Genomic DNA, 15,961 nt, shown 5'->3' on the forward strand with positions numbered 1-15,961 from the left:
GAATCGATGATATTGGAAGCACGAATGAGGAAAGTTCATAAGTCAAAGTCAGCACAATGTTACGAGGCGGATGGAAGTTATGCCGTACATTACTTCCATGCCATGATTATCATGCTTCCATGTGTCATTTACCTTCGTCCTCTATTCATGTCACGTGATACCAAATTTTGTATCACATGACGGGATTATGGAGCTAGAGAAACGGCCATGTGCACGCTATGATCATAGCATGTAGTCTTACTTCACATCACATGCATGTCATGACTATCATGTTTGGATGTGTCACTTACCTTCGTCGTCTATTCACGTCATGTCATACCCAATTTGCTATATGTGCAGCTAGCGAAACGGCTGCGAGCACGCTATGAGCTAGCATGTAGTCATGTTTTACATGACACGCACACCAAGATTATCATGTTTGGACGTGTCATTTAACTTCGTCGTCCATTCACGTCATGTAATACCAAATTTCGTATCTGTGGAGCTAGCGAAACGTCCGTGAGCTCTCTGAGTGTAGCATGCAGTCATGTTTTACATAACACGCTTCTCATGATTATCATGTTTGGACGTGTCATTTACCTTCGTAATTTATACACCTACCATAATACCAATTTTGGTTAATGTGAAGCTAGCGAAATGACGTAAGCGCACCACGAGCGTGGCGTGTAGTCATGACTAGTCATAACATGAAAATCATGACATGCACGTATTTAATAATTTTTACCTTCGGGTCTGTCACTTATATTCGTCATGCAGTCATGTCATACTATACCAGTTTTGCCAATTGTCATGTGAACAAAACCAAACCCAAGAGCAGCAAGACCATGAACTGTAAATCATTACATTTATGACAGACATGTCATGATTTTTGTGTTTTGACTAGACATTTATGTTTTTCATATAGTCATGTTAAGCCATACCGATTTTGGTACTGATACCATTATGGAGACGGCCAGGAGAGCTAAATGTCGTAGGCGGATAGATAGATAGATAGATAGATAGATAGATAGATAGATAGTAGATAGATAGATAGATAGACAGACAGGCAGGCAGGCAGACAGACAGACAGACAGACAGACAGACAGACAGACAGACAGACAGACAGACAGACAGACAGACTGTGGGCGTTTGTTATTTACATCGTCATCATCCTTGCTTGATCATAATCACCATCATCCGCTTGTCTCTTTGTCCTCATCACCACTGTGGTTTATCATCGTCGTCATCATCTGTGTGCAGACCCTGCCCATTCATTTTGCGAGGTCATTCCTCGAATGAACGCTGTCGCAACCAAAACGCCATACGTGGTGGAGATCTTCGGTCCACTGTCCTCCCACAGCCAGCTATACCCCCTGGAGCTTCGTTCAGGGCACCATTTGCTCCCACTATCCAGCAGCATGTCACAGAACAAGCCTGCCGACGCTGATGTCATCAACCACGCACCACCGCAAGCCTCCCCTCCTGTTTTTTAAAACCGGACACCAGCGGGAATCTCCGATCTTTGTTGGTCTTCGTAGAGAAGACGTAGAACACTGGCATGATAACTAAGACAGAATAAGTGTCGCCAATCAGTGGGACGAGGCCGCAAAACTGCGTTACGTTCATTTCTATCTAACTGGAGTCGCGAAGACATGGTACTTCAGCCACGTCATTGACTTACCGACTGCGCGACCTTCCAGCACCAGCTCCGACACGTTTTTGGTTCACCGGCTATTCGTTCCGCCGTCGCGAAGAGGACCATCGATACTCGCCGACAACATCCCGAGAAATCTTACACTTCCTACATTGAGGATGCCCTTGTACTGTGCCGCCGTGTCAATTATTCTAAGCCGGAATCTGACAAAGTACGCCACATTTTGAAAAGCATTGCACCTGTGGCTTTTCATGCCCTCGCTGCGCGAAATTCAACTACAATCGCTGACGTCATCGCGAAATGTCAGCGTCTTGATGCGCCGCACTCCGTTCGTCTCCAACCGGACATTGGCGACCACCACTCCACGTCTCATGGCCATTAGCGGGACCTCAACCGTGACATATTAGGCTAAGAATTACGGTCTATGGGCTTCACAACTCTTTCACCACGTTCAACACAGTCTTCGGGAGTTCCCTTGTGTGACCTCATCAGGGAGGAACTTACATACCTGACCAGCCCTGCTGTCGTACAGCAACCTGTCTCTTGCCCTATATCAGCCTATAGTATACGCTCAAGTTGTTGACGCTCCTCCCAGTGACGTACACGTGACAATTCCGCAACCATCCTACGCGTCAGATGCTGCTGCTCCCCAGGTCAACTACCATTCGATGCCACCAGACCCTTCTTCGGCCCACCTGACCGCATTATGTCCAGGTGCCACTAGCGCCTTCTACTACCAACCTTGGCGCTTGTCCCACCCTGTCTGCTGTTACTGCGGCTATCGCGGCCACATATCTCGTTTCTGCCGAAAGCGCCAGCAGGATGAGCGTCGGGGTTACGACGTGCGTGAATGGGAATCGTCCACTGTGCCCTCTTATCAAGGTCAGCGTTATTCATCCCCTCCGCACCGGTCTCCATCTCCACCGGCATATAATGCAACGAGGAACAGCAGAAACACGAGACGCCACTCGCCTTCGCCATTCCGCCGTTCCTGTTTTCCACTACGGCCCGCCTCATTCTCCTCTGATCTTTTATGAGAAAACTAAATGATACAGTTTGTGGAGGAAAAACTGCATTCGAAAGTAGAACCGAAATTCCTCCATCAGGCCCGTGTAACCTGGTTTCTGCGAAAGTAGAATGAGTCCGTGTCGATGCTGTGGTGAAGACGAGTGCGACAATTTCTGTTACACGTGCTGATTTGTGTGAACATCTAAAGAAAGTAACGACGCTTTACGATGGTACCACGTTAGTTGCTGGGGAACACCATTCGCCCTTCCGCGTTTTGTACTGTGCGTGTTTTCATTGACGGCATCCGCCATCATGTCCAGTTTGCGGTCCTGTCCCGCTGCTCTCATCGACTAATTTGAGGGTGGGATTTGCTATCATCTGCTTCCATGTCTATTTGATGTGGACAACGCGTCATTCACTCTACTGACACCGACTACATGATTGACGACAACAATCAGAAGCTACCTTGTCTGGTCACTGCGAGAGACATTGAACTGCTGCCACTACAAGCACAATTTGTCAGCATTACGTCCAACGTTAAGTACCACGGCGATGTATTAGTCTCCCCGTCACCACTTTTTGTTCGTAAATGCATAGTTCTTCCATCCGGTGTCATTCGTTTTCGCAAAGGATCAGCACTCGTCACTACCATAAACTCTACACTGCAGGACTAACCTCCCTGTCCTTCCATATTTATTCCTCCTCCTTCTCCCCCTCCTCCTACGCTGCAGGAGACCTTACTGCCACAGGGAACTACTGTGGCCCGTGTTTCCGGCTACGAGCCTGTATTTTGTCATGCCACTTCAGGCCATCGCATTCAAAGGCCCTTCCCCGGTGAGCATGCTTCTTTCTCCGCCTTTATGACCACCACCAGCAGTGACTTGACAACTTCACACACGCAGCAGCTGCTTGCACTGTTACAGAAACAAGCAACTTCTTTCGATATTTGCTCGTCTACGCTGGGCCGCACTACTACTACAGCACATAGAATTCAAACAGTTGGGAAATCTATCGTACACGGCTGACCCTACCGCGTGTCTCTAGCTGAAAGAAATATTATAGAAGGAAACGTTGCCGACATGCTTAAACGGGAAGTCATCCGCCCGTCATCTAGCCCTGGTCATCTCCTATTGTTTTGGTCCATAAAAAAATTGGCAGATTCCACGCAAAGTGGGAATCGATGATATGCGAAGCACGAATGAGAAATGTTGATATCTCACTTGAAAATCAGCACAACGTTACGAGGTGGAGGTAACTGATGCCGTACATGACTTCTGTGTCATGATTATCATGCTTGGATGTATCGTTTACCTTCGTCATCTATTCACGTCACGTGATAAAAAATTTAGTATATGGGGACCTAGGAAAACGGCCGCGAGCACACTATGAGCGTGGTGTGTTGTCATGTTCTTACATGACACGCGTGTCAGGATTATCATGTTTGCACCAGTCATATATTTCGTCATTCATTGACGTCACGAAACACCAAATTCGATATATGTGGAGCTAGCAAAACGGCCGCAAGTGCATCATGAAGGGCCCAATATACTCCGATGTAGCGTTGACGTGCGCGCACGCTGGACACTGCGACGCTACGTTAACGAAGCACGAGCACTCTATAGCTTGACGCCAGGTGCGACATGCGTCAGTCGGCGCGGCCCGACGGCAACCGGCGCGAAATACGACATGCTGCATTTCGCGCCAATGTGTTACCCAGACAACACTGCGCCTCCCTCTTTTCGTGACGAAGGGACGCCGGACGCGCTGAAACGCGCATGCGTCAAAGCAACGCAGCGTAGCGCGCGCCTGCGAGTAATTGGCAGGACCGGCGCCTGGTGTGGTTACGCCGGCGTGACGTGACGAAATGAACGTCGGTGAGCACGCGCACCACGTCACGTCGAAATATGTTCGCGCCTTGACTGTGACATGTAGTCATGTTCTCACATGAGACGCATTTTATGATTATCATGTTTTCACCAGTTGCATACATTTGTCATTCATTGGCGTCACGTAATACCAAATTTGCCATATGTGAAGCTAGCGAAACGGCCGCGAGCGCATCATGAGTGTGGCATGTAGTTAGTTACATGACACGCATGTTGTGCTTATCATGTTTGGATGGGTCATTTACCTATGTCATCCGTTCGTGTCGCGTAATACCGAGTTTGTTACATGTGAAGCTAGCGAAACTGCCGCGAGCACATCATGAGCGTATAGCACGTAGTCATGTCGTTACATGACACACATCTCATGTTTATCATGTTTGCACCAGTATACCTTCGTCATCCATTCACCTATTCACGTCCCGTAATACCAAATTTCGTAAAAGTGAAGCAAGCGAAACGGCCGCCAGCGCATTATCAGCGTCGCATGTAGTCATGTCGTTACATGACACGCATATGATGATTATCATGTTTGCACCATTCACATACCTTCGCCGTGCATTCACATACTATAATACCGAATTTGGTATATGTGACGCAAGCGAAACGGCCGCGAGCGCATCGTGAGCGTGGCATGTAGTCATGTTGTAATATGGCACACATGTCATGATTTTCATGTTAGAATTTGTCGCTTGTGTTCGCCATGCAGTCATGTCATACCATACCAGTTTTGCTACATGCCATGTGAACGAAACCACTGCAAGAGCTGCAGGACTATGAAATATAAATCATTACATTCGTGACATAAATATCATGATTTTCATGCTATGACTAGTCAAATATGTTCTTCATACAGTCATGCTATACCATACCAAGTTTGGTATCGATACCAATATCGAAACAACCAGGAGAGCTAAAAGTCGGTGGCGGCTAGATAGATAGATAGATAGATAGATAGATAGATAGATAGATAGATAGATAGATAGATATATTGTGGGCATTTGTTACTTACATCGTCCTCATCCCTGCATGATCACAATTACCATCATCCGCTTGTCTCTTTGTCCTCATTGCCACTCTGGGTCATCATCATCGTCATCGTCTGTGTACTGGCTCTGCCCGTTCGTTTTGCGAGGTCTTTCCTCAATTAAACGCTGCAGCAACCAAGACTACCAAGACTTCATATGTGGTGGAGGTGGATTTTCGGTCCTCTTACCTCCCGCCGCCCACTCTACCCGCTGGAGCTTCGTTCAGGCCGCCAATTGCGTCCACTGACAGGCAGCATGTCCCAGACCTAGCCTACCTGAGCTGATGTCATCAACCACGCACCGACGCAAGCTGCCCCTCCTATTTACATACACGGACATCAGCGGGAACCCCCGCTCTTCGCTGGTCTTCGTGGAGAAGACGTAGAAGACTGGCTCGACGACTACGACCACGTAAGTGTCGCTAATCGGTGGGACGAGGCCGCCAAACTGCGTTACGTCCCTTTTTATCTGACCGGAGTCGCAAAGACATGGTATTATAACCACGTCATTGACCTACCCGACTGGTCTACCTTCCAGCAGCAGCTGCGACACGTTTTTGGGACCCCGGACATTCGATCCGCCGTCACGAAGACGACACTTGATACTCGCCGACAACATCCCGGTGAATCGTATACTTCATACATCGAGGATGTACTCGCACTGTGCCGGCGTGTCAATCAATCCATGCCGGAATCGGACAAAGTGTGCCACATATTGAAAGGCACTGGGCCTGTTGCCTTTAATGCACTTGCTGTGCAAAACCCAGCTACCATCGCTGATGTCGTGACGACATGCCAGCGCCTTGATACGCTGGACTCGGTTCGCCTCCAACCGGACATTGACGACCGCCACTCTACGTCTCATGGCCACCTGCGTGACCTCATCCGGGACATTATACGTGAAGAATTGCGGTCTATGGGCTTCACACCTCCTACACCGCGTCCTACACAGTCTTCGGGAGTGCCCTTGCGTGACATCGTCAGGGAGGAACTTACATCACTGACCGGCGTTGCGCCCGTACAGCCACCTGCTTCACGCCCCATACCCACGTACCCTGAAGTTGCTGCCGTGCCTCCTAGCGACGCCCACGCGACATTGCTGCGTCCATCCTACGCATCAGTTGCTGCCGCTCCCTCGGTAAACTACCATTCCGTGCTCTCTGACCCTCCGACCCACCTGACCGCACTATCTTCAGGTGCCCCGAATACCTTCTATTCCCCACAGTGGCGTTCGTCCCGCCCTGTATACTACTACTGTGGCTATCGCGGCCACATATCTCGTTTCTGCCGAAAGCGCCAGCAAGATGAGCGTCGGAACGATGTGCGTGAACGGGATTTGTACACCGGGGCGTCTTATCAAGGTCGGCGTTATTCGTCTCCCCCGCACCGGTCTCCATCTCCTCCGGCATCGACTGCACCACGAAACAGCCGAAACACGAGACGCCGCTCGCCCTTCCGCCGTTCCACTTCTCCACTTCGGCCCGCCTCATTCACCTCTGATATTCATTCGGAAAACTAAGTGATGCAGTTTGTGGAGGAAAAACTGCATTCGGAATCAGAACTGAAATTCCTCCATTAGGCCCGTGTAACATGGTTTCTGTGGAAGTGGAAGGAGTGCGAGTCGATGCTTTGGTGGACACAGGTGCGACATTGTCTGTGATACGTGCTGATTTGTGTGAACATTTAAGGAAAGTAATGACGCCTTACGATGGCCCCACGTTAGTTGCTGCCCAGGGGAACGTCATTCGCCCTTCCGCGTTTTGTACTATGCGTGTTTTCATTGACGGCATCCGCCATCATGTCCAGTTTGCTGTCCTGTTCCGCTGCTCTCACCAACTAATTTTAGGGTGGGATTTTCTACCATCTGCTTCCGCGGCGATTTGTTGTGGACAACGCGTCGTTCCCCTCGCTGACACCGACTACATGCTTGACGACGACAATAACAAGCCACTTCGTCTGGTCGCTGCGAAATACATCGAACTGCCTCCACTACAAGAGCAAATTATCAGCATTACGTCCAATGACATCTATCACGGGGATGTATTGGTCTCACCGTCACCACTTTGCGTTCGTAAAGGTATAGTTCTTCCATCCGGTGTCGTTCACTTTTGCAATGGCTCTGCACTTGTCACCGCTGTCAACTCTACACCGGAGAAGATCTTACTGCCACAGGGCACTACTGTGGCCCGTGTTGCCGACTTCGAGCCTGTATTTGTCACGCCACTTCAGGCCATCGCATCCAAAGAACCTTCCCTCGGTGAGCATGTTTCTTCCTCCGCCTTTACCACCGCTATCAGCAGCGAATTGACATATTCACAGAGGCAGCAGCTGCTCGCATTGTTACAGAAACATGCAAATTCTTTCGATTTTCGCTCGTCTAAGCTGGGCCGCACTAATACTACAGCACATCGAATTCAAACTGTTGGGACATCTATCGTACACCACCGACCCTACCGCGTGTCTCTAGCTGAAAGAAAAATTATAGAAGAAAACCTTGCGGACATGCTTAAACGGGAAATCATCCGTCCCTCATCTAGCCCTTGGTCGTCTCCTATTGTTTTGGTCCGCAAGAAGGATGGCTCTGTGCGTTTTTGCGTGGACTACCGGGCGCTCAATAAGATCACACGCAAGGACGTGTACCCTATGCCACGCATTGACGACGCCCTTGATTCCCTACAAGGCGCGGAATTTTTTTCAAGCATCAACTTGCGTTCTGGGTACTGGCAGATCCCCATGCATGAAGACGATAAGGAGAAAACGGCGTTTGCAACCCTCGACGGGCTATATGAATTCAACGTGATGCCTTTCGGGCTCTGCAACGCACCCGCGACTTTTGAGCGCATGATAGATACCGTGCTGCGTGGCCTGAAATGGAAAAGTTGCCTTTGCTACCTGGACGACATTATTATCTTTTCGTCAACGTTTCCTGAGCACCTAGAACGACTGGAACAAGTTCTGACGTGCCTTGCCGGCGCCGGGCTTCAAATAAACACTAAGAAATGCTCTTCCGCTAGCAAATCTATCAAGGTCTTAGGACATGTCGTTAGCAAAGATGGCATCCGGCCCGACCCTGACATGATTTCTGCAGTCCTTCACTTTCCGCGTCCAGAAAAACCAAAGGAGCTTCGCAGTTTCCTTGGCCTTGCCTCCTATTTTCGCTGGTTTATCCAGAACTTCGCTTATATTGCTGCTCCATTACACCAACTACTCGCTTCGAACGTCCCCTTTCTGTGGTCTCAAGAATGTCAAACAGCATTCGAGCTGTTGAAGCGGGCACTCACGTCTCAACCTCTGCTCTGCCACTTTGACGAAGCTGCACCGACTATCCTTCATACCGACGCTAGCGTCCTTGGTATAGGAGCCGTTCTTCTACAACGCGACAAGTCTTCCCTGGATAAAGTTGTTGCATATTCCAGTCGCGTACTCACCCCTGCTGAAAAGAACTACAGTATAACTGAGCAAGAGTGTTTGGCTATGGTTTGGTCGGTCCAGAAGTTCCGTCCCTATCTCCACGGCCGTCACTTCACAATTGTTACGGACCACCATGCCTTATGCTGGCTTTCTACGCTGAAGAACTTGTCCGGAGGCTTGGGTCGGTGGATACTACGCTTGCAGGAGTACGACTTTGACATAACTTACAAGTCAGGCAGAAAACATCAAGACGCCGATGCTTTATCTCGTTGCCCGCTTCCGACTACCCATATGAGCACTGGTGAGAACTCAACCGCCACATCTACCGAAGTTCATACGCTCGCATCAATAACGCAACCCTTTTCGGACGACGAGCCAACATTTATCTCCCGCCAGCGGTCCAATTCATACTGCAGATGCATGATGGACCACCTATCGGGATCTCATCCACCAAATGCGCGACTCCGTCGTCAACTCCTGCACTTTAAGCTGGACAATGGGGTTCTCTACCGCCACGTCTACCACCCTGACGGTCAGCGCTGGGTTCCTGTACTACCACGCTGTCTTCGACTTCAGGTGCTCGAAGCCTTCCACGACGACTTGACTGCTGGTCATCTTGGTTAAAAAAAAAACTCTTGACCGCATTCGATGTCGTTATTACTGGCCTGGCCTTTCTTCTAGTGTAGCTCGGTACGTCGGTTCCTGCTACCCATGCCAGCGTCGTAAGTTCCCCACGTCTGCACCTGCTGGACCTCTACAGCCGCTTCCGTGCCCTTTAATGCCTTTTGAGGTTGTAGGTGTTGACCTTTACGGGCCTCTCCCCGTCATATCTTCTGGTAAACGATGGATAGTGACCACCGTTGACTACTTGACACGCTACGCTGAGACTTCTTCTGTTATTACAGGCTCAGCTGTGAAAGTTGCAGACTTTATTCTTCACGCCATAATCCTGCGTCATGGGGCTCCTCGTGTACTGCTTAGTGATCGTGGCAAGGTGTTTTTGTCACAAATAGTAAATGAAGTACTGCGCGCTTCTGGAACTACTCACAAGACAGCTTCAAGCTACCGTCCTCAGATAAATGGTCTCACAGAAAGATTTCACCGAACCCTTGCAGACATGATAGCCGTTTACGTCCAACCCGACCACAAAAACTGGGATACTCTTTTACCATTCCTGACATTCGCTTACAACACCGCCGTTCAGCGAACAACTTGCTACTCACCGTTTTAACTCGTGTACGGACGCACCCCGACTACCTTTCTCGACGTCTCCTTCTTTAGCAGCCATGGGAATTCATGTCAGTCTTCTAGCGAAAAATACATTTCCCGCCTGGCCCAGTCTCTCCATCAGGCTCGCATCAATACTGAAGCAAGACAGCATGAGTGGAAGATCATCTATGATGAATCCCACTGCGTTGTGTCTTTCCAACCTGGTGACGAGGTGCGGCTTTTGACACCTATTCGCACTCCTGGTCTCTGTGACATATTCCAACCACGCTTCATTGGGCCATACATTGTTTTAGAACAGACTTCGCCGGTTAATTATCGTGTGACACCACTCGTCACCCCAACAGACCGCCGCTACCGCAGCACAGAGATTGTCCACGTTTGTCGCATGAAACCTTTCACGCGACGTTCCCCGTCACTTTGACTTACGGCAGCCAGGGTGTCCGCTTCCAAGTGGGGGGAATTAGTGTGGGCATTTGTTACTTACATCGTCCTCATCCCTGCATGATCACAATTACCATTATCCGCTTGTCTATTTGTCCTCATTGCCACTCTGGGTCATCATCATCGTCATCGTCTGTGTACTGGCTCTGCCCGTTCGTGTTGCGAGGTCTTTCCTCAATTAAACGCTGTCGCAACCAAAACTACCAAGATTTCATACTATAGATAGATAGATAGATAGATAGATAGATAGATAGATGATAGATAGATAGATAGATAGATAGATAGATAGATAGATAGATAGATAGATAGATAGATAGATAGATCCGGGTATCGGTATGTGCCACTGCTATGCGGGTATGTGCCACACGTGACAGTCATTTTATATCTACCCAGAAAATGCGAGAACATCCATGGGTAGCTTTAACGCTTGAACGGTACGAAAAATTTGACGCAGCGTTGACCGGATGAATGCAAAGAATGAATGTGAGTGTCCCCGCAGAAATCGAACCCTAACACTCTGCGTGTTACAGACAGACAGACAGACAGACAGACAGACAGACAGACAGACAGACAGACAGACAGACAGACAGACAGACAGACAGACAGACAGACAGACAGACAGACAGACAGATAGATATATAGATAGATAGATAGATAGATAGATAGATAGATAGATAGATAGATAGATAGATAGATAGATAGATAGATAGATAGATAGATAGAAATAACGGGATATCCTGCGCTTTCATTTCGCTTAACCGGATCGTCTTTATTTTCACACCAAGAATGTCACGGAATGAACATGCTTTCTCAGTCTCTCATAACTCAAAAACTTCTAGCACCAATTAGTTAATTGTTCAATAACTTAAGCCTAACGTCTCTCATAGTTACGGGTGCTTCGTCAAATGGATGCTTGACAAGTGAACTTAAGCGGCGAAGAAGGCGGCATAGAGTAGTTATGTTATTCCTGGTGAATTTTCGCCACTTGCTCGCATGCGATGTGAAACTGTTTTTCGCGCCAGAATCGTACGTCTGTCCAAGTGACGAAGCCTTTATGTCCGTAATTTCTCCAGATACAAGTGGAGGCTGCTCACTGTAAGTTAAAAGGTCTTTATCTTTCAATCGTTCGAGTTTTGAGCAACATGGCCGATAGTTGGTGGACGTGGAAAGTGCCATCCAATCACTGTCGGACGCAAGCGCTAGTGTCGGCCTTATTTCCCGAATGTTTTTTTTTTCTTCATAAATTGCTTTTATCATTGACTAGTTGGCTTTGTAGCATAATTGGCAGTTAAATCTCGTTATGTAATAATAGGGTACCGGAGGTGATGGTTATAAAAAGATATATTCTAGCTCTACTTGAAGGAAGGAAGGAAAAGAGGAAAAACGGGAAAACAGGAATAATAACAAATTTTGAGAACAATAAATGCTACGATAGAGTTACATGTACTTCAAATGTCCTTCTAACGAACTATAGGCGTCCCATTATTGGGTACGAACTAAGTTTTTCACAAACTTAACTTCTGCTTCCCTCTTTTCAGAAAAAAAGAAACGTACCGGGTCTTTATTCATGCACTAAAAAGACTCGAAGGCGAAAGCCATCGTCTTTTTTTCTCGTCAGTCGATCATGATCCTATTCTTGATCCTACTCCTGATCCTGCCCCTGATCCTTCTCCTGATTCTGGTCATGTTCCTATTTTTGATTCTGATCCTATTAGTGATCCTTCTCCTGATACAGACCCTACTATTGATCCTGCTCCTATCCCTGATCCTACTCATGAACGTAATCCTCATCCTCACCTGTTCTTGATACTGATCCTGATCCTACACCTGATCTTGCTCCTATTTCTGATCGTACTTCTGATCCTGTTCTTATTCCTTATTCTACTCCTGATCCTGATCCCACTCCTGATTCTACTGATCCTGCCTCGTCACCCTTCGAAAGCGTTCTGCACCTGACGCGGATTCGCACTGTCTCTGAGATGAGAAGCTCCTTCACTCGTTTTGCATCGCCTTTGTGATCGGACTAGCGCTGACCATGCTGCCGTGACACGTTGCGACGTCGTTAGAGACATGGCGTCACACTTACGCCATCATGACGTTACAAGATTTGGCAATCTGTGTCATCATGACGTCGTACAGCAACGTCATCGCGCTATGATGGTTTCCTGTGGGAGTCGTCGCCGACAGCCGCCGACGCGGGAAGCTGACGGTGAAATCTCGCCTTTGATGAAGCACCTAAGGCATTCGCCTAAAAATAAATTCCCAGAGCTTTTTCGCAGATTACAACCCTTACCCGGAACATGGTAGAGCGCGTGGGTGTGGCCTCGAAGGCCATGCTGACAGTTCCTTCACTCATTAACAAAATTTTGTCGCTTTCGAGCCATATATGTAGCCACGCTCGTGACTCCACATTGAAGTTAGTTTGAAGAAGGTTTAACTCTCACTTATAAACGACTCCGGTATTAGATACGGTTAGGTATACGGGTCTCTACTTTAACACCTACTCTACCTCAGCCTCCTTTTTTATCCTGTCCTTCGCCGAATGTACCCGCTCCTCTACGTCACTCTACATACGCTTTTCTTTCGATTTCACGAGAGATCAGGCGCCGTTCTCCCTCGCGGTGGGGAGTTGCCGGAGCAGCTTTCTTTCTTCCTGTTCTTCCACAGAGACATCTTGCCCATTACTGGCGTGCTGGTCCTCATCATCAAAACAACGGGCATATGTGAGAGTGAACAACAGTGCGCGTTGGCATTGCACCATTCGAAAAAAAAAGGCACAAAGAAGACGATGGACCAAAAGAATACAGGTCCTCTTTAGTGCCCTGTGTATGTGTCTCCCTTTGACTCCGTTGCCTTCTTTGTGCTTTCTTTTTCGAAACAGGAGGACTTCAGGGCGTAGGGCACCACTATTTTCATTTGTATACCTTAATTTCTGCCTGGTCCTGACGCGTTTGCCTAGCATCTTTATGCAACCGCTCACATAGCTGCCGTGAAACAGCTTAGTGCAGAAGGTGTTGCAATGCTGCGTTCGAGGACGCCGTTTCGATCCCCGGCCACAAAGACTGCGTTATCATGGCGGCCAAGTGCACACATACATTCGTGCGCGTTTACAGTTACATGCGCTTCGAAAACCCATATGGTTGTGGATTGAACCTCTTGCCCCCCCCCCCTTTTTCGTGCCTCATAATTGCGTCGCTGTTGTTTCGTCATGACAGACAGCCTTCAAATACAGGCTTCGCTGGGTCGAGTGACCAGAATTCTCTCTCTCTCTCTCTCTCTCTCTCTCTATATATATATATATATATATATATATATATATATATATATATATATATATATATATATATATATATATATATATATATATATATATATATATATATATATATATATATATACTACGGGGGGTGTTCGATTCCTCCCGTTCTCTGTACGCCTCTGGCAGAGTGTGCCGTTTTTGTTTTCCTTGTTCTGTTCAGCCCGCGATACCATCAAGAGGACTGCATACGAACAAGCTCTTAGTTGCCGTACCATCGCCGCATTCCTGTGAGCGTGTAGGTGCGCCCGTGGAGTGCACCACTCCTTGAGGTCGGGGCGAGGAGGCTGACGGGCGGCTGAAGGAAGGGCGCGCCGGTCGGCGCTGCTCTTGGTCCGTGATTGTAGGAGGACCCGGGGATCAATACCGGGGCTGACCTTGAACAGCGGCGCGTGACTAGAGAGACCGCGCAAGAGGAAAAGCAATGAGGGAAGGGGTCCGGGTTCGTTTCGCGCTTCGCTACTCGCGATCATGGCACTATGTGGCCGCTGGCGCGTGGGCAAAGTAAACACAGAGAACATGGACGGAGAACTCGAGAACATTGCACGGCTGGGCCCGGAGAGCTCTATCGTTGCGCGTGTCTCGGGCCAGCTGGCCACGGTGAGAGCGAGAAAGAGGGAACGACTGTAATACAGGAAAATAGATGAGCCGTGAATGCGGTGAAGCCCGCCACTAGTCCGAAAGGTAAAGGGTTCGATTCCTTGTGCCGCCGAATGCTCTCGTGTTCTTACAAGCGAAAGATATGTACCCGCCCTTGGTAGTGTGCGAGTGCTCTTCACGAGAAGGGTGCCTCCCGTTTCCTTCTTTATGGTAAACCTGACGACCCTCATGCCTCTCCGCCGTGCTTTCGTTGAGCGGGGTTGCAGAATTTAACGTCTTTTCTAATCTCGTAACCCCCTCTCGAAACTGGCTGGTGGACAAAGGAAGCGAGTGTATGAACGAGAAACGTTTTTTAGTCGCATTCGACGGGGAGCTGCATTAATTAAAAAGAGGTTAGTAAAAATTGACAACTTCAAGAAAACAGCCAGTAAGTCTATGTTTCTCCTACTACTGTTACAACCTGTATTTTACCATCTAGTTACTACGGCTATTGGGCAGTGAATGTTACTAATGGCTGCATTTTCAAATATTGCGCGTGAGTGGTTTCTTGGGTTACTGCTCGACCGCATTAGCTAAAAAAAACATACATCCTGCTCCTTGCTTAGTGCGAACATTTCCCGCCGTCGACAGGGGAAGTCAGCTCAAAGGTTCCTTGACGCATTCACAAAATAGCTGCTCATTCTGCACCGTAAGCGTGCAAGCAAAAGTATCATTGAAAGTTTGGAAGTGTTAAAACTCGGGCGAACCAGCTTTCAATGAACTTAGCTTGTATTAGCGCGTTACATATAACAAATAAACATAAGGCAGACGTAGACAGAAAGACAATAATAATAATAATAATAATAATAATAATAATAATAATAATAATAATAATAATAATAATAATAATAATAATAATAATAATAATAATAATAATAATAATAATAATAATAATAATAATAATAATAATAATAATAATAATAATAATAATAATAACAATAATAATAATAATAATAATAATAATAAAAATATTAATAGAATTTGATGTCGTAAAACCACGATATGATTATGAGGGACGCCGTAGTTGTGGGCTCCAGAAATTTCGACCATCTGGTGTGCTTCTGCCACTTCGCTCGGCTCCATTTAAATGCGACCACAGCAGCCCAGATTGAACCCACGGCTTGTTGGCTCAGCAACCGATTGTCCTAGCTCTAAAGAGATAAGTATAGGCGCCAAACTTCCTGCTCCGCACGACACTTACAGTCGGAAGTTTCCCGCCTACCTTTCTCTTTACGTCTGTGGGCTGTTGCTTTGTTATATATACCTTGGTAATACAAGCGACGTTCATGATCGAAAGGATGTGCACTTACATCGTGGGAAGTGTAGTTTAAACGACTGAGGCCTGATAGCTGTCTTTTTTCTTCTTTTTTTTT

This window comes from Rhipicephalus microplus, chromosome 1 (assembly GCF_043290135.1).
Source record: "Rhipicephalus microplus isolate Deutch F79 chromosome 1, USDA_Rmic, whole genome shotgun sequence".
NCBI lineage: Eukaryota > Metazoa > Arthropoda > Arachnida > Ixodida > Ixodidae > Rhipicephalus > Rhipicephalus microplus.